Below are 19,584 nucleotides of genomic sequence, written 5' to 3' on the forward strand. Positions count from 1 at the left end.
CAATCCGAGTATGCATGGATCTGTAATATCCGCCACATAAGCCGTGTGATGGTAGGCGGCACTTCCAAACGTGATGCTCACGTTTAACTTCCCAGTTATGTCGATCTTATCACCAGGCTCAGTCTGAAGGGTAACACAGGATGGCGTCCAAATAAGTTTATCTTTAAACTGTTCAGCTAAATCTTTCCTAATGATGGTAACATTAGCTCCTGTGTCAATGATCATAGTGCAAGGAACTCCATCGATATTCCCATTGATGGACAGTCCGTTATTGTTGCCACTCACTATAGAGATCTTAAGCGCTTTAAAACAGGGTTTTTCATTATCTGGCAACCTCCGTTCCTTGATATGGTCATTAATTTGTTTCCTGCGTCGTTGCTCAGAAATTGTCTCAATTTTCGTACCCTGGGGTGTTCTGCAATTCTTTCGTACGTGGCCTTCAGCTCCATAGTTCCAGCACTTTGGTTTCTTGTCAGTCCTTTTCCTTCCCGTGGCATTTAATTGTCTGTTTAAATCGTATGCCTTATTTTCCGTGCTCTGGGGAGTTCTGCAGTTCCTTCGTAGGTGGCCTTCAACACCGCAATTCCAGCACTTTAGGGTCGGTTTTGTTTCACCACTATTCCGTCTTAAAGCATTCACTGGTCTTGTCAACTCATCTGTTTTATTATCCATGCCCTGGGGTGTTCTGCAATGCCGTCGTAGGTGACCTTCAGAACCACATCTCCAGCATCTTACAGCCACTTTGTTCTCACTGCTACTCCGTATCAAAGCATCGACTTGTCTGGATAAATCATCTAAACGAGCCATCAATTGGTCCCCTGGGTCGTGGACTCGCACAGCTCTGACTGGGTAGCTATCCCTAAGAGTTGCTTGCTGGGCTGCCTCAAATTTCATGGCGTACACTAGAGCACTTTTTAAATCTTTTACATCCGCCATTCGTAGAGCTTTCTGTATTTCAGTATCTCGGATGCCGTCGATAAAGTATTGCAAGGACAGGATTTCCCTTGTTTCTGTCGGGCATTCCGAAAAGGCGAGATGGGACAGCCTTTCAACATCCGCGGCGAGCTCCTGAAGTGTTTTGGTAGGCTTCTGTTGACGAGATTTTAATTGGAGCCTGCTGTAGTCTTTTAAACACTTCTCCCCAAAGCGCAACTCCAAGGCGCCGGACAGAGCTTCGAAATCTAACCTTTTGTTTTCGGGAAGAGTCTGAAGGATATCCGCTGCGTCGGCTCTTAGAGAAGCGGCGAGATGACAGGCCTTAGCATGGGAATCCCATCCATTCGCATCCGCCACGATAGAAAATTGTGTCTTATACACCTGCCAGGAGGTCTTCCCATCATATGTGGATAGCTTCAGAGGTGGACGAGCAGGCATTGGTAAGAATTTAAAATCATCACTCCTGCTCCCTGCCGACGCTACGAATTTCTTTAAAGTATCCATTTCTTTGGCAACTTCAGAAACTCTCTCATCAATTTGTTGTTCGATTTGGTGTTGGACGGCACAAACTCTTCCTTCAATTCGTTCCTCCACAGCAGAAACTCTCCCTTCTATATGTTCTTTTACAGAAGAAACTCTTTCTTCTATTTCTTCTTTCACCGAAGAAACTCTTTCTTCAATTAGTCCAACTTTATTTTCAACTGTGTCAATTCTGCCTTCCATAGCTTCAAATTTATTTTCTATTATGCAGGTAATCTCTCTTTTCATTTCTTCTTGACCTGCTTCAATCTTTTCTTGACCAGCTTGAACGGCTTTCATTTCGTCCTTAACAGAGTTGACGGCCCCTTCCATCTTTCCTTGGCTAGATTTCATCTCTTCTTTCATTTCTTCTTTAAACGAGGCAAAGGCTGTTATCAATTGCCTTAACTGCTCTTCCATCGCTCTTGTTATTGGCATTCAAATCCCACTTCTGACACCAAAAATTGTTGCGTGCGTACGGATTCGTTACTAAATGAATGCACAAGTCCGATGAAAAATGAACAAAAATTTATTATTATCACAACAAAAATGCTTAAATTTTCTCAAATTATCACGCAGTATTACAATATCTCACAGTAGTTTTCTTTTAACTACTCAAATGTCCAATAGAACGTAATTCAAAACAGCTAAAGAACGCTAATCCGCGAATTCGCTACAATCAACAACAGTAGTTTTCTAAACAACAACAAACTAAGCAACTACTACAAACTGAGACGTTTTCCTCCTTTTATAAGATTTTAAAATCACGCGCTAGAATTTTCCAGTACTTTCTCGAAATCAAAAAGAGATATTTATTTATTTAACGCACGCGCTCTTGTATTTTTAATTTTTCCGGCTTAGCTTTCTTTTAATATTCGTCACGCGCTGCACTGCGCGAGAAATAAAACCATTTAATTTATAATTGAACTAACATTAGCTTTTTAAATACCAAATTCGTAACAATACTAAGGGAGAGCTTGTGTTCCAAAGTGATGAGGCGCCTGCTCATTTTGAACTGGATGTTATTAGCAATTTGAACAGATCATTCCCGCATCGATGGATTGGGAGTGGTGGACCGATTCCCTGCCCTCCGCGCTCACCGCCATTTATCCAGCCTTGATTTCTTTTTGTGGAAGCCATCAAAATGTATCACGATCTATTGTGTCTGAAATGGATCTTGGCAAGACTCGCCTTCGCAGCTGCTACAATCAAAGAAACTCCCGGTGTGTTTGAACATGTACTGCAATCAATGGTCCGTCGGTGTCAGGCACGTTTGGCGTCTGATTGTGGAAATATCGAGCATCTGTTGTAACCTTCAAGTTGTCGTACACCATTCACTCTCTTGTTTCCTTTCCCATCTTCTACCTCGGCTACTACTTACCCTGACGTTTTCGGGCACGGGTTCCTATGCAATTCTTAATCCTTATGATGTATCTTACCTCCCCCAAAAGTTTGTTGCAACATTTACGGGACACCCTGTATAAAACGATACCTAGAACGCACGATTTTTTTTAATCATTGATCATATTTCTTATCTTAGGGAATATCTCTATGATTGTTATAGAGCAGCGCTAATAAAATTCTGGACTATTTACAAAATCCGGAACATAAACTGAAACGGGACACTGCACTAAAATCCGATACTGTGCCACATAATTCAGGATGCAAGGTCACTTTATAATATCATCATCTATTGTTTATAGCAGAAGTGTGCAACCTTTTAGCTTCTCTGGGCTAAAATGTTGCACCACTTCCTTTTACCTTCCCTGGAAGCAGATGAGCTATTTTGAGTCACATACACTATTTCTAGTTACCATTGGCAGCTCATGACCTCCCAAATACGCGAATCACACTATTGCGCAGGTTTCCTTGGAAATTTTCGGATTTGCTCAGGTTTGACTGCTGAAACAAACTTCTGAATTTGACCTCTAGCAGGCAGAAATATCCGTGTTTGGTCATGTTAACTCAGCTTGCAATATAAACAAGAACGCGGAGAAACATTCTAGGGAACCAGTGGTTCGCTTGACTCTTGCGCCTGCCTAGTCCTAACGATGTCTTATGAGACCCTCCCCCTAAAAAAATTAGGCATCGTATTTGACATTTCATACATAAAATTTCATTTTAAATTTTGCTTAAATTAATGCAATTTATTTGGCACTGAATTTGAGAAACTAATGCATTAATAAGTGTCTCGTTCAATTGAAGTGACTGCAATTCTCAAGAGTTCTCAAGGTGTTCATCCGATATTTTAGCTCTAAATTTTATTCTTGGTGTACTTCACTATTCAAAACAGTAGTTCCCAAATGTACGTGCTGCCAAATAATGATGACATGAATACATATAATGCATGACTCTGCAGAAAGGCATTTGTCTCTGGGTAGGTAGGATTTATGATTTATAAAAGTCCAATAAAGGGACGTGATCAAATTTTTCTTGAAGTTGAATATAAGATAAAAACTCAATGCATTCTATTTCAAAACTTGCTGGCAATATCTACATCAACTGTAAATGAGGTCGCAAAAATACAAAAACTTTGATTAATTTTCCGAAAATCTTGAAATTCTATTTTAAATTTTTGTATCAAATCGGCTGCGTATTTTTTCCCTATGTGTTGGGTTTTGGGTGTTGAAATGTACATAATTGTTCACATTTACCTGGGCTTGCTTTATTTGGCTACACAGAATGTATTTTATTTCTCTCCAATTCAGAGCGTCAAACAACTCGTCCGTCCTTACTGAAAGCCAGCTTCGAACGCCGATCGCAGCATTAAATGTATCATCGCGGCGTCTTTATTATTTCTTTTGCACTTCATGCTCGTTTCTTGAGCTACATTTATATTTGTTTTGGGACGCATGCAGCCTGCGTGTTGGGACGCAATGGCTTATAGTGTAGAATAGACAAACAAAATCCCCAAAATTTATACATTTCTAATAAGCACTGAATACGTAAGAAAGAAGGAAGAAAACAAAGGGAGATGAGTCTAGAAATGTTAGGTATTCTTTTGATCACAATTTAAATATGTTGTCTCAAATATTCTATTCAGCTTCTCTATAATGAAACATTTATAACTTGTCTGGAATGGTTCCAATACGGAAAAAACATCGTTTAGAATAACAAGAAATACGTGCAAAACCATTTTTGAAGGTGAGGATAAGACCATTTGTCATCTGTGAGCCAGGGGGGGGCTGGCAATTGTCAGAAGAATGCAAACGAGAATGCTCAGGGACAGAATGAGATGGAAGAACTGATGTAGAGGGAGACCTTCGTCTGGTTCCTGAGGAAGATTTACGAAGAATAAATGTTATCCAAAATGGCTCGTATGGAAACGATATAAAATTACATCTGAACCGATTTCATACCACAATAAGTAAATTAAACATTAATCAAATGTTATTTATTTAATAGCAGAAAATTAATCCTTCTTTCTTTTACTCTTCTGATCTGCGAAGGGCCCTATATTCGCTAAGCAAAATTCTTTCCTTTAAGCTAGGCGCCAAAAAATTCTACTACTTATAGCAAGGCTACAAGATTTGCACTCATATGACGTCACTTGTTTCTAGTTCGCTCAAATTTAGCTACTTCTTTTGTGGATTTTATTATCCTTTGTAGCTTTAATTTTTAAAAGAAAGAGTAAATATGCTACTATTATATCCACATTTTTAAGCTGGTTCGCAAAAGCAGACCCATAATTTTACAAATTTTAAGAACAAAATGTCTTTGATTAATAAAGAACTTTTTTTAAAAAAAAATGACATTATATAATAATCTAGAGATCTTAAGTCCACTGATAAATTCAACATATTGATGTCTGATTATAACATTTTTGTGGACTCATCTATACCTTATACGGCAACCAGGTAACACGCCATCCAAATGTTTGTTTATTATTTCCATTTTTGATTCAACTTTTAAAATGCTTCAGCATAGTATTGTTAAACGAAAAAGGTTGGTGAAGTGTTTTTGAAATGATTTAAGTAACAGTTATCACGTAAATATGTTTGCTATCATTATGTAAACGGAAACTAGATATAACAAATTAAAATTATGCTTCTTTTAAAAAATATACAGTCTGTTCCATCAGAAAAAATATACAAAGGATACTTCCTGAGACATTAACGTTTTAAAGAAAGTGCTTTGTTAATAAGATATTGAACATAAACTCTTCACACAAAAACACTCATAAAATTTAATGTTGATGTAGAAATTGTATAGCTTCATTCTCATAGTGCATGCGCATTGTTTAGATGAACTTAGTTTGTGCAACAAATTTTGATCTTTCAATGCCCAAGAGCAATATAAATCGTACTTTCTGAGCAACATAGAAATAAACGCTAGAATGCTGCAACTATTTCATCCTATGCAATTTATTCAGGTGGATAAATTACCGCAATAATTGTATGTATTTCAAGTTCTTTTCAATTTGACATAGCATTCACAACATCAACTAATTCTGATGAGCCATGAATAACTCTAATTAAAATAAAATTCTATTTGAGAAATGTTCGTACCCTTTACAGGTATGGTTCCGTTTAAATATTAGTAACATTTTAAATTTGCATTTATTTTTCTTTTATTCGTTGCATAGTTTTTCTCTTTGCAAAATAAGAGCATTCAAAATATTTTAAGTAGTATATTGAAGCCTGAATAATTAAATGAATCTAGCTTAAATGCTATTTCTTCAAGCAAATGAAAAATATAGATATAATAATAATATGCAATTGCATAATTTTATTGAGAGATTTTAAATTACTCTTAATAAATTTACGCAATTGTATTTAAAAATTGTAAGGTAATTTGTATTCCAAATGTATAGAAATAATAATTACAGTTACCATTTTGCAGTCAATTACGCTAAAATACAAAATGCTACATAACTGTTATCGAACTTTTAAGTACATACCTTTACTTTACGATATGAAGAATGCTGACAAATATATACGTAACTATATTTGTCAGCATCGTAGTTCCTTGAAAATAGAAACCGAGATTGATCAATCGAAGTTTTGCGGAGTATCCAACATGTGTTTGTATTTCTTTTTCAATTCTTTCAATAAGGTAGCGAAATTTTCACAGTTGCTTACATTTGATCTAACTTCACAATGAACATTTTCAGAAGAAATCGACTATGCTTTAATTATTTTGTACAGGAAATTGCGTGACAAAATGTTTCCAAACATCTTGCTTAAAGCGCGCGAAAGGGTTATTTGAAATATTTCCACCCTCGGTGGCACAAATGTGCATTTATGAAATATGCGTCCGGTTCAAAACCAATACCTTGAGATCCCAATATTCTTCACAAAAAGCGATTGTCAGATATCATGCACTTTATGCTCAACTTAAATAATTTCATTCCTCCTTTACAGAACTCATATCCTTAGTGGTCTTATAGCGTCGACATGGCGCTTAATTTCTGCAGGTTAATAATCGTATTCTATCAGTCATTGTGGCATGAAGCATTAGCAATGCCATTCAGCTATGCTTTTATTAAAGCATGCGCATACGTAGACACTTCGTTACAGCAATGCTTTTACTAAGATATTATTTGACACAACCCATTATTAGGATAACATCAAAGCCCATATCAAAGAAACGGGAAGAAGAAATAATTATCTATCGTGATCTATTTCTGTTCTAAGAAATATCAAAATATATACTCATATTTCAAATCTTCCTTATCCTTGCAGTTATTAACATTTCATCTCAGTGCAATTACGTTGGTAACCAGAAACTGTCAAAAGATATTTAACAAAACTGAGCTGCAACTCGCAAAATGCTCAAATACTTAAATTAAATTAAAGTTATCGACCAAATTTAATAACTTTAATAAAAGATATCCTGACCACAAATTTAGAAATGCGGATAGATACGTAATAATTGCAAGGCTAGTAGCTTTCACACACGGATCTGTCAGTCATGTATTAATCAAGTCCGAGGATGAGAAGTGATAGCCAAGACTGGATCAAGGAAATTTGGACCTCTCAGGAGACTGCGGCAGTCATATCAAATTCTCCCCGAGATACCGAAGTAAATAAGATTTCCTCGTAGAACAGGCAGAACGAAGGGTCGTAGGAGATCCTCCTCGGATCTCGACAACTCAGGATCAATGTCCGTAAATTTCCCTTTTCTTTCTTCTTGATTAATAAATAAATGGACATCTTATCTTTAAAAAGTATATTTTTATGATGAAAAACAACTGCACTGAAACTTATAATCACTAGACAGCAAGTATAAACGAATAATGAAAAGTATCAAATAACATCAATTTAAATTGCAACAAACTTTAAGCACTTGCGTGTAAGATGAACAGCTACAGAATTACGCCATACTCCGTCAGATAAGATCTAATTAAATGCATTCGCAAAACAGATTCTATCAAAAAAAAAATACTATAGACATATAATATAATAAATGGCACAACAGATAACGACGAAAATCAAGATTATTAATTACATGAAAGCAGTGCAACAGCGAATACGCAGCAGTATTGCGCAACCTTCTGAATAGATAGATGAACGGAAACATACGGTTGCACTTTTAGAAATGAAGCAAATAAAAGGTATACCTTCAAATTATTATAATTTTATTTACTTACATGTCTGTTTAAAGTACATATGAAGAAATAAGTGGTTTTAATTGTATCATAGAAAACTACTGGAAGGCAAGCAGGTTTACAGTTTAAGCGGCAGAAGCCAAGCATTTGTGAATGAATAAATAAATAGTAAGAAATAAACAAACAAAAGTTTTAAAAAATTACCCGAGATACCTTTAATTAAATTCTTGGCAAGACCGTATACAATATATTGTATAGATACAACAGTGTACGAAATGTGGATTTTCTTTTTTAATTTTCAAATTCATACCTTTCAGAAGACTTTTTATATTCCGCACAACAGTTTGTCTCTACTGGTTAAAATCAAACAATACGAAATATTAGTAATGAAAAAGCGTTTAAATGTAATGCACAAAAAAGCGCGAATAACTAATGCACCTAGAATGAAAGATCCGCTAGAATAGTGGTCTCCAAAATGGGATACACGCAGGGCCGGATTAATTTACAGGCCCTAAACACTTTTGGTGCCCCCACCAGATGTCTATGCCATTTTCCCTCCCTATTCCTCCTCTCTCGGTTTAGCTTCACCACGCATTCCGTGGTAAAATCGGCAATGGAAAATTTTCCTGAATACCTAAGGACCTTTTTGTGGTGCTCCCTTTCTCTGATATCCTAAGCACGTGCTTAAACTGCTTAATGGTTAATCCAGCCCTGAGTACGCGTAGCCCAGGAGTTATCCGAAGTTATACTTAGGGGCACGCCAAAGAAATAGACTCACGATCACTTGAGAATGTAAGATCGTTTTCACGTGAGTGAAAGATTCTTTCATTAGCCGCTGTGTCTGGTTTCACTAGCGTCTGGGAAGCTCTCATAACTTGCAGCAGTTTCAATGCACATGCACATTAATTACATTATTGAATCCAAGATAAATTATCACTATTCCGTGACTTCAGCCCATAGAATCAAATAATGGGCATAATTAACAAAATAAAACGGTGACACTTTTCCATTCATGCAGTTTTAACTTCGTTATGACTGAATTAATATGATGAATTTTCTAGACACAGATAAACACAGTGTTTAAAGATTAGGATCTTGTGCGGAGATCATCAAACACGAATGTAGTATGTTTAGAAAAGAATTCTATAATTTGCAACTAAATATTATCGCTCTTGTAAGAGATCATCAAATAGCAATGCTCAAATTTACAACTTCAATGAGCAATAACGAAGATTAGTTAAATGACCACAAGAAGCTGTTATTTTGCATTTTATAAGATACGCAAATTTTACTGATAATTTTCTGCAGAGATTTATTAATTAAAAATACTCACGTAATTCTAATTATAGTAAGTTTCATAAAAGGTTTAACAAGTCGACAGTCGAAAATTTGGGAGTTCTTGAATCAAATAACTGGCACATTAACCCAAGACAGATAGCTTTCTATAAAGTTCGGAAATTAATTTTCTACCAGAAAAAGAAGGAAGGGAAAAAAAATCATTTCCAAGACAAAAAAACACTGAAGATAATTTTTAAAAAAGGGGGAAGGAGAGAGAGCGAAAGAGGGAAGAAGAAATGAAAGAAATTTTTAAAACGACATATATGCGAAAACCTTTTTCATGCTCAATTAAGTAGCACTTTTCTACGCTCTCAGCTGACAAGGAAATGTTTAGTATAATGTACACTATTAAAATTTTTTTTTTTCTAAAGGAAAGTTGATGATAATAAGCGATAGCGAAGGCAAAAGAAAAAATACATGAGAATTAGGTTGACAGATTTCTCATAGGATTACAGTGCATGTTTAATTAAATATGGAAGTGATAACTTATTTATCATACCTATGAAATTATTCTGCAGAATTTACAGCACCTATGCTTTAAAAGCTCCCTTTGCTTCTGATTGATTAACTTAAATAACACCACCAACAATGGTTCTAAGCACCTAAAAACTCCAATCACACTACTTAAACAAATTAAACGTGTTGTGACTTATCTCACTTGGCTGACACTAACAGCAGAAGAAGCCCACGAAATTCTTCGTGGCAAGGAGTGCAAGAACGCGGCTGTCGTTGGCAAGAGCCTTAAGCACCATACAGGTGACAATACGGCTTTGCTCAGTTCTCCTCCCAGATTTGATGGAAAGCACCCCTGGGGCACGGGTCCAAACGTCTCCCACCCCTCTTTCCCTACCACCAACCTCTCGAGAGGACTTTCGGCTCGTTGCATATTTTCAGTGCTCCTAAGGCGGATAGACTTTATAGATTTACAAATATTCATGCCTTCTCCGAGATTCGAAAGCGGGCATTTCGGCACAGCAAATCACTAACCACTAACCCGGTGGGGCGGCATTTATACCAATTTAAAATAGTTAATCGAACCAACTGAAAACACATATCCTGAAACACTAAAAACCGTCGCCCCATAAGTCAATGAAATTTTTTTTAGAATTTCTTCAAAATAATCTCTTCTTTTTTGCGACACATAGATTTATTTGATTCTGCATTCCAATACAGACACCACATGGTTATGGGATAATTTTGAAGACAAGCGAGACGCATTCCTTACAACTGCTGCAATCCAGCATAATCTTGAAGTTTACCAAGACTTTTAATAAATGTTTTAATAATGTGTTTTAATGTTACGCGTTTTAAAGTCTGGCCTTCGAGCATCCCACTCGATATTCCATGGGCGACTTGGACAAAGACATTCGATGGCAGTATGATAAATCTGACAAGCAGACAAAAAAAAAAAAAAAAAAGGCGACGAATCTACGCGTAAACCATGACTTTTAAGTGATCTTACAGGTAAAAATCTAATGTTTCAGACCTAATTTCCTGCATGTTACTCGATATCCGCTCGGGAAGCTATACGAAGACCTGGAAATTAGCGATCAGGTACTCTCGCAAATCTATGCATCTTACGATCTCTATGACGATGGATATTTACATCATAGATAACTACAATTTTAAAGATCTTGATAAAAGTAAAATAAAACTTACCCACATAAAACAACGGAAAGAGAAACCTATTTCACCTAGAAAAAGAAAATGACAATTAGTATTTAGCAGATTACACTGTTACATAAATATCAACTCTATAACAGTACATAAATAAATAAAAATAAAATACTCGGTATATCTCATCGAAACACAAAAGTAAACAAAACACAAAACAGCAAAATTTTATTTTAGCTATTAAACACGTTCACTACACCGATTAGACTCCTTTATGAAGCATTTTCCTGAATTTGACAAACTGAAAGATTTTATTATGCTCAGTAATTTTTTTTTCTTCTATGTCTTTTTTCTTCTATCGGCAACCTTTTTGTCTAGAAGGGCGCAGTATAAATTAAAAAGTTATTGGGCGCGCGTGAAAAAAAAACTGAATATTAAAGGTTTTCTTTCAAGCTATACAATTATACATACTTAAATTATAAATACATAATATATCATTTTTGTACAGAAATTCTAATAGCAAAATTGGACAGAGGGTTATATGTTAATTGTCCGTATTTTAGGCACTGAATGTTACAAAAATGGTAATACATTCAAAATAAATCGATTTCGGAAAAGACAAACGCAATTAAAACTGGTAATTTTCCTAGTTAAAAGTTTAAAAAAATATTCCAATCTTAAAAACATTAACACTAGAAGCGCCGTTGGGGTCATTTTGACCTTTTTTTCTAATTTTCCGCGTTTTTTTTTAACAAACAGCTGAGCTTCGAAGCTGATATTTTTTACTTTTTCTAAAATGTTTCCAGGTATACTATGTCAATTTTTCATATTTCTACGTTAATTATTTAAATAAATAATCGCAAATATACCTAAAACAGCCAACTGGGGTCATTTTGACCCTCATAAGAAAAACGACATATTTTTAAGCGAATGTTCGTTTTCGAATTCCCGATGCCACGTTTTTGTTTTCTGCGCATTGGGAAACACGCAGCTCTTATCGCGATGACTCAGGGGAGAAAAATAAAATCCAGAATGGAGCATATTCTCTCTCCATTGTAATGCCGAGATGAAGAGGATTGAGTACACAAGAGTGCCTTGCCCTCCTTGAACAGATGATTTGTGGAATTGGGGACCACCTGTGTTCAAAGAAACAATGTCACGCAATCGTTTCCGTGATATAATGCGGTATGTCAGATTCGATGCCCGAAGCACCAGAGCTGATCGTCTCGCCACTAACAAATTTGCTCTCGCTTCTGAAACCTGGTACAAGCTAATGGAAAACTGTTATTTATGATATAATCCTGGGCCAGAAATAACCGTTGATGAACAATTGTTGCCTTGTAAATCAAGATGTAGATTTATCCAGTACATGGCGAATAAACCGGACAAGTTTGGCATCATATTCTGGCTAGCAACTGATGTAAAATCCAAATATGTTTTGAATGGTTATCCTTATCTGGGCAAGGATGAAGAACGACCGACTAATTTACAACTTGGGGAAAGTGTAGTTCTCAAATTACTGCAACCACATCTAAACTCCGGACTCAATGTCACAACTGACAATTTTTTTACTTCTGTGAAACTTGAAGATGAACTTTCTGCGAAAAAAAACACAATTGTCGGGACGATGCGGCTGAATAAGCGAGAATTGCCTCCCTATTGCTCGTGACACTTCTTCGGCACGATATTCATCTTTTGCACTGAAAAATGGAGACAAAACACTCACAATATATAGGTGCAAGAGCAAAAAGAATGTCGTGATTGTGTACACAATGCACTCTTGTGTACACAATGCACAGTAATGTGTTTGTTGACGACAGCATAAAGAAAAAAAACCGAACACTGTCACTTACTACAACAGTACAAAATGTGGCGTTGATGTCGCAGATCAGATGCTGAGGAAATATAGTACAAGTAGTGGAAGTCGCAGGTGGCCTGTACATGTTTTTTACAACGTCTTTGACATTGCTGCACTCAATGCTTGGATTATATTCAAAGAATCCTTGGGGACCTCTATTTCCCGTCTTGCGCTCGTGGAAGAACTACGAGTTGGTGAACTACGCCACAGATGCCTCCCGATTGCTCAAATACAGACACGTAAACGAAAGAAATGTGCATTTCAAAGTTGCAAGAGACAAAACAAGACTGTTGTCAGCTGTGAAGGATGCCAGAAACCAATTTGTGGTAAATGTGTTGCTGTGACTGTCAAGCGTTCATATTGTATCACCTGTGGTAATGTATAACAAACTTTGGGAAACATTGTGTGTTTATTCCCAATTTATGGGGTTTTTTTTTTTTTTTTTTTTTTTTTTTTTTGGGGGGGGGGGTAATTTTTTGAATATGTTCTATTTTCCACTTTTTGATTTGTATCTTTTGTTTGTTTTTCATAGATTTTGTTTTTGTTTTTGTAATCTTACATTGAAAGATATTGTGTGCTAATTTGCATTAATTGCACGAAAAAAATCTTAAAGTATAAAAAATAAATAAAAACCTCTAAAAACTCTTTTATGTGGTCATTTCAGCATCATTTCAATCATTTACTGTGTTTCTACTTACATTTCTTATGAGGGTCAAATTGACCCTCAATGGCGGTTTTAGGTTAGTCTGAAATTCGGCTGTTCTAGTGTTGAAACCACAGAAGATCACTGAATATGTATAATTAAATGAATAAATAAACTGAGCCCACATTTTTATGTTTACTGTATAAAGCACATTAAAAAAAAATCTAAATTTAAATAACAGTATATGTATTTTTCGAGTTGGGGAAAAAGAGGGACCGGATGAACGTCCAGGAATGGTGAAAAAGGTGGATGGAGCAAAGAATAAAGTTGAGAAATTACTGGTCTAAGAGAAAGGTTTGCTCATTCGTTTACCACATGGGTTTGCTACTACAAGAGATAAAATAAAAAGCTAGTTGCACATACAAAAATCCAATATAAAAACAAAATTTTTAAAAAAATTCCGCCGGTGAAATCACAAAATTCATATCTTTAACAAACAGAATTAAAAAAAAAAGAAATAGCGTTGCCGCTACTGGATTACGTTCAGAAAAATAGTTATCGTTTATTAAATAAATGGATCTATTCTTGATAAAGACAAGAATGTAACCCGATCTAATTTAAAGCTAACATTCATTCTAACTAGGGATCCCTTTCTGAGCCTTAAATGTTCCCTTTTACACTTCGGTTTATCTAAATCATTTTTCAAGCTTTTTTTTAAAAAAAGAAGAAGATGATAATAGCTTCATCTCGGAGAAACGAGCAAATTCGCTGTAGGAAAAAATCGCCAACTCCCGCGTCTCTATAGTCAGTCTTTTTCTATCTCAGCTAAAAGACAATCACCTTTAAGATGATGACAGATTGAAAATTTCACTCGTGCGGATAGATCCCAAATCGCAGAAAAGAAGTATTTCCTTGTAACTTTCTATCATTCCATAACTTAGAAGACGGAATGAAAGGGGAAGGAGAAGAAATGCGGCTGAAGAAATACGCTTCGTGCCCTCCCTTAAATTTCCTCCCAACCTCCTTAAAAAATATCCCTTTTCCTTTTACGTAAAAAATATTCTTTTTAAAGAATGTTGTAAACAATTTTTTCTCCCTTTCTCTTATAAAATGCTTCTGCTACATGGCAACGATACTGCAGGAGAACAGCGATTTCAGGGCAGTTTCGAATGATACATAAGCTTCGTTTCATAAGTATGAGGAGGAGTGAAGAGGACGAAAGGGATAAAGGACAAAGCAGTACGTATAGTTTGAAGATGATGGAAGAGAATGCTTTTAGCAATGGACTTTTTTTTTGTAAACGACAGAATAATTCTTATTAAAAAATGACTAATGGAAGTTAAATATAAGTTACAGAAAGGTAAAGTGAAATAAAAACTTTAAAAAAATGCTTCGACTTCTGATAAAGAAATAAATAAATTTAAAAAAAATGTCTCAGATACTTTCGTGCGTGAAAAGTAAGATGCAAATTTCATTTTTTTAAAAAAAAGGGGGAGGCGAGAAAAAAGAGGGAGAGGGAAAGCGCTTCAAGGGTTGGATTGTTTAATTATGACAAAAGTTTGAAAACTAACAGATAGCTGTAATTCATATAAGCCTTAATGCAGTAACTTACCTTAGAACTGTGAAGTCAAAAGCAATTTAGATGCAGAATTAAAATTTTGAATAACGTACGAATATGGGCATCTGGAAGTCGAAATTTAGAATATGGTATTTGTTTTATTATATATTCCATATCTTGTAAGACAGTAATGAATTTTTGATTAAAAAATTCAATGATTTCAAAGCGAGCAAAGGCAACACTGTATCTAAGAAAAAAAAATTATCTCCAGCGAGCGAGACTGTGTATCCGGAAATTCTAAACATATGCTCATTTTAAAATTATTTTGCCGTATTGCTTTTAAATTGAATTGAATGGTTTAAGTGCGAAGAACATGATATTTAATAAATAAGGGTAACACACAAAACGTTAAAAAAGTTTCTGGGGCGTAATATAAAATCTGAAAACTTTCAGAATTTGTTTAACACATTTTAAGATTGACAGAATTATCTATATTTTAACACAAAAACTAAATTATGTGAAACTACTTGGAAGTGAATATTTTCCTATTGGACTGAATTGAATTAAATAATGTTTAATTAATCCAATCCTATCCTATTCGTCTATTACTTGTATATTAGTTAATCAATATAGGAAGCTATGGCCTGAAAGGTGCCTTCCTGGAGGATTTCCTAAAGAAAATCCGCTCAGCATACACATAGAGAGAAAATCACGAAAGTTCTCATGCAGCTAGACAATTCTATCGGCAGGAATTTAATTTATCACGTAAATAACTAATAATAGTTTATGACAGCGTAGCTTGTAGCAGTACTGCTGAACCCAGTATATACAAGATGGGGGAAGATAATATTAGATGAAACTTCAGTGCGAGCTTTGCGTGTGTGTCTCCCCCCCCCCCATACACAATTAATGCGTTACCAATTCCTGAAGTATTCTGAATGTCATTTTATGTAGTCAACATGTAGAAAATGGTAATGTCTATTTACGGTTCGTTAAAACATACTTTTGCTTCAGGAAAGGATTTCTAATTACGAATATAAATGCTTCCAGCTGCACTGCAGTGTGGTACATTTTGATGGACGGAATGGATACATATACAGTTTACAGCATGCCTCGACAACCAGGCCGCAGTTAAGAGGTTATACTTATACGGTTAGGTTGTACTTATACGGTTTAGAGCAGGCCGCGAGTCACCGAGCGATCCATTTCATAGCTTCAAGTGACACACTTGAGTTCCGAAAATAAAGTATAAAAGTAAATTATAAAACATAAATATGAAAATAAATGTTTCATTACAAAGTTTCAGCAACGAATGTGCATATTTATTAAAAAATAAATAAAAAATGTAATATAATTTCAAGGAGAAATCGATAAGTTTGGTAACATCAATTTCCAAAAATCTGGCTTCACCATTTTCTTCGCATTAAATTTAATTTATAAATGCGAGCAAATATTTTCACACATGAAATTTATTTTAAGTAAGAACAGGACCAGTTTAAGGAGCAAAAATTCAGATGCTTGTATTCGTCTATGATGCTTGTATGCTTGTATTCGTTTAATTCGTTTTCTTGTAATTGTCTGCAACTAGAATTGATTAAATTGACGTCACAAGTTCACCATCAGGGACGCCATTGATGTTGAACAGAAAAATAAAGTTCATTCAGTTATGTTTGTTTTTATAATAATTAGAATTTAAATTTAAATTTTTATGCTAAAAGTTTATATTAAAGTTTTATGTTAACGTTTACTGTAATTATTTTCTTAATAAAATTTACCCTTTTATTCACAAAGAAGATTGTTCTAAAGTGAAAATACCACTGCCCCGGAACTTCTTAATACACAAATTTGGGTTGATTTTGACCCACAGCCAAAAGACGCTGCCGACGCCTGGTTTAACGCCTGGTTTAGAGTTAAGAATCAAGGTCATAGTTCAGCATTAAAGACGTCGTTCCTCGTCTTCAAACAATTAATCCTCCCCTCTGCAACATTTCCAGAGAAGGTAGCACTGGAAAACATATCATACAGTCGCAGAAAACAGATCGATGCTAACCTATTCCTGGAAACATTTATTATGGAAGACCATTAACAAGAGACCAAGTCGGTAGGATTTCTGCATGCAGTGGTTAATGTTTAATGCATCTCTAAAGGCGTGTTTCTAATTCGAAACACTTTCATAAATAGGCTCCGGAAAATAAAAGGCTTTAATAAAAAAAATAAATGAGATCTCCTTTCCTTTATATTAAATTTTAAAGCAAGCAATTGTATAGAAATCATTAATATACAATTGCTTGACATAGGGAAAAAATAAAACATCACTAATGCCAGCTGAAGAAATTCTACCGTTATTAATTAAAAAAGTGAGAACGACAACGGCATCAGGAAATGAACCGAGGGATTAACCTCGCAAAATTACTAACAAAGCAGAAAATATGCAAAATTATCACATATGACACCCATGCATGAGACAGAATGAAGTCTCTTTAAGACGTCCATTAACGGTTCCAGATAACTCTGATCTGTTCTGGAAGCAATACAAATGTTAATACAAATGTTTATTTATTTTCTCAGGAATGTTGCTCACGTTCAGAAGTGGTTACCTCAAGAGGTTCACTCTACTTTTCAACAAAGTTAAGGGAAAGGGAACGAGAAGAGAGAGGATTAGGCAGTGCTTATTTTCGTAGCAATATTTCAAACACAGCAGGATAAAAAAAAGTTTCACTTAACCTCAAAACATTAGTTTACTATAAAAAAGTTATAAACAAAATTAATTGTAATAGCAATTAAACGTACAAAAATTCATTGTAGAAAATCACAATCTGATTTTGTACTCAAATTACAGTTTTACTTGCAACTGTTTCAGCTAAAGAATAAAACTAAAAAGTCTTATTAGTTTAACAATTCACTCAGCAAACATTAGACGTAAGATCTAAAATTATGTACTAAAAACTAGCTATTTAAAATGCTAAATGGTGGAGAAGGGGTCTTTTTATGAGTTTTATTTCATCACAAATAAACGCCGGGAAATCAGCATGCATAAATCAAAAAAGAACGAAATTATTCAAGACGTAACAGTGGAATTTTTTACTGGAACACATGGGTTAAATGTTCCCAACACATGAAGTGGCAACAGTTTCTACTATACCAGGACAAGAAATTCGGAAAACAATAGTGAAAAGCACCCTCTTTTTCGATGGTTCCGAAAAGAATTGTAACAATGTAGCCATATGACCTTTTTTATCCCACTGCTTGCCCTAAACTTCTTCCCAGCAAAACTTTTTCTTTCAGTTGGAGAGATATGTATCAGCTCATAAGACTGTTGAAACGATATACGGTTATTTTATACTATTTCTCCATCTTCTGATGAATGACCGCTCATTTCTCACTTTTTATATCCATGAAATTCATATTCCAAAACAAAAATTCATCCTCTTCGTCCGTACGTCCGATAAGCAGCCACCTTAGTTGCTACAGTAATCTCCCATAAGGGCTGGCTACATGTCCGCATGCACCGATACTTACAGCTTCAAGGTATAACATGCCTATAGCACAAATGTTTACTATGTCATTCTGAAATTTTATCACTATACTAAAACTTGTATTTTGAAGTTCGCTCGTAATCTGCCATTATAAATTACTTATAACCGCTGCAAATCTAACGTTGAAATGGACACTTGCATAGTTGTTTGCCTAGCTTCTTTCGAATGAAACAGATTAATTAGTGTAGCATATACAATGAATGGTCTATTTCCGAGTCTTTTAATAGTATATGATTTCTTTTAAGCAAACAATAAAGTGCTCGATTAATGCAATATTCCACTAATACATAAGGCATTACAGGAATTCAATTTATGCGTGTGGTCTATAATGATCAGTACACCGATCCAATAATCCGAAGATGCCCGAATCTAACTTGTTGACAATGTTGATAAATTGATAAATATTTTCAACGATTCTTTCCTCCGAGACTCTTTTATCTACACAACTAGAGCACAAATTAAAATTTTGACAAAATACGTTTTCACCAAACATTGGACTGGTTAACTGGCGATGGTCCTTTCTCCCCTCAAGGAAGAAAGAACTAAAGAAAGGGAAGACATCAAAAACATCTCATCTCTCCCATTGTTTTCTTGTAGCGTAGCACTCAGTACATCGACACAGTGATTTCAAATTTCATAATTCAATCAAAGGTAAGGGCATGGTTAATTTTTCTACAATTCCTAATTACCTAATTATTTTCGCATTCATATTTTTTTAGACCACTTACCGGTTGCATTTGGCTCGCAATGTCTCAGGTTATTTAACTAATCAATTTACTTATATGTTACACTTTATTTACTTATAAAAAGACAGCCTACCTTAAAGGAGGTATTTATATTATTAATACGTGGGTTTTCAAAAACTTTTCACTCGTATTAAACGAGCATTTTACTTCCACAGCAAATCCATCACATCGATTTTCCAGAAGTGAAAGGCGAGAGAGAAGTCGTTAACTTTCATCACGTACCAACTTCATCGTTAGTAGATCATTAAGTTTAACTGGTACTGTCGGCGAGAAGGAATCGTTCTCA

The 19,584-nt window shown here is 35.2% G+C and overlaps 1 protein-coding gene across 10 annotated transcripts in view; it reads right to left on the reverse strand.

The window, feature by feature from the left end:
- LOC118200162 (neuroglian-like) overlaps positions 1–19,584 on the reverse strand; it is a 449,595-nt gene that overhangs the window by 276,529 nt on the left and 153,482 nt on the right. For all 10 annotated transcript variants that reach the window (XM_085818771.1, XM_085818767.1, XM_085818773.1 and 7 more), the window contains one exon: positions 11,003–11,037. The gene's annotated coding sequence lies outside the window, so the exon portion shown is untranslated. The remainder of the gene's footprint in view (positions 1–11,002; positions 11,038–19,584) is intronic.

The sequence above is a fragment of the Stegodyphus dumicola genome, chromosome 6 (genome assembly GCF_044657685.1).
Source record: "Stegodyphus dumicola isolate Sdum_Otavi_A_Nest chromosome 6, ASM4465768v1".
In the NCBI taxonomy this organism is placed as follows: domain Eukaryota; kingdom Metazoa; phylum Arthropoda; class Arachnida; order Araneae; family Eresidae; genus Stegodyphus; species Stegodyphus dumicola.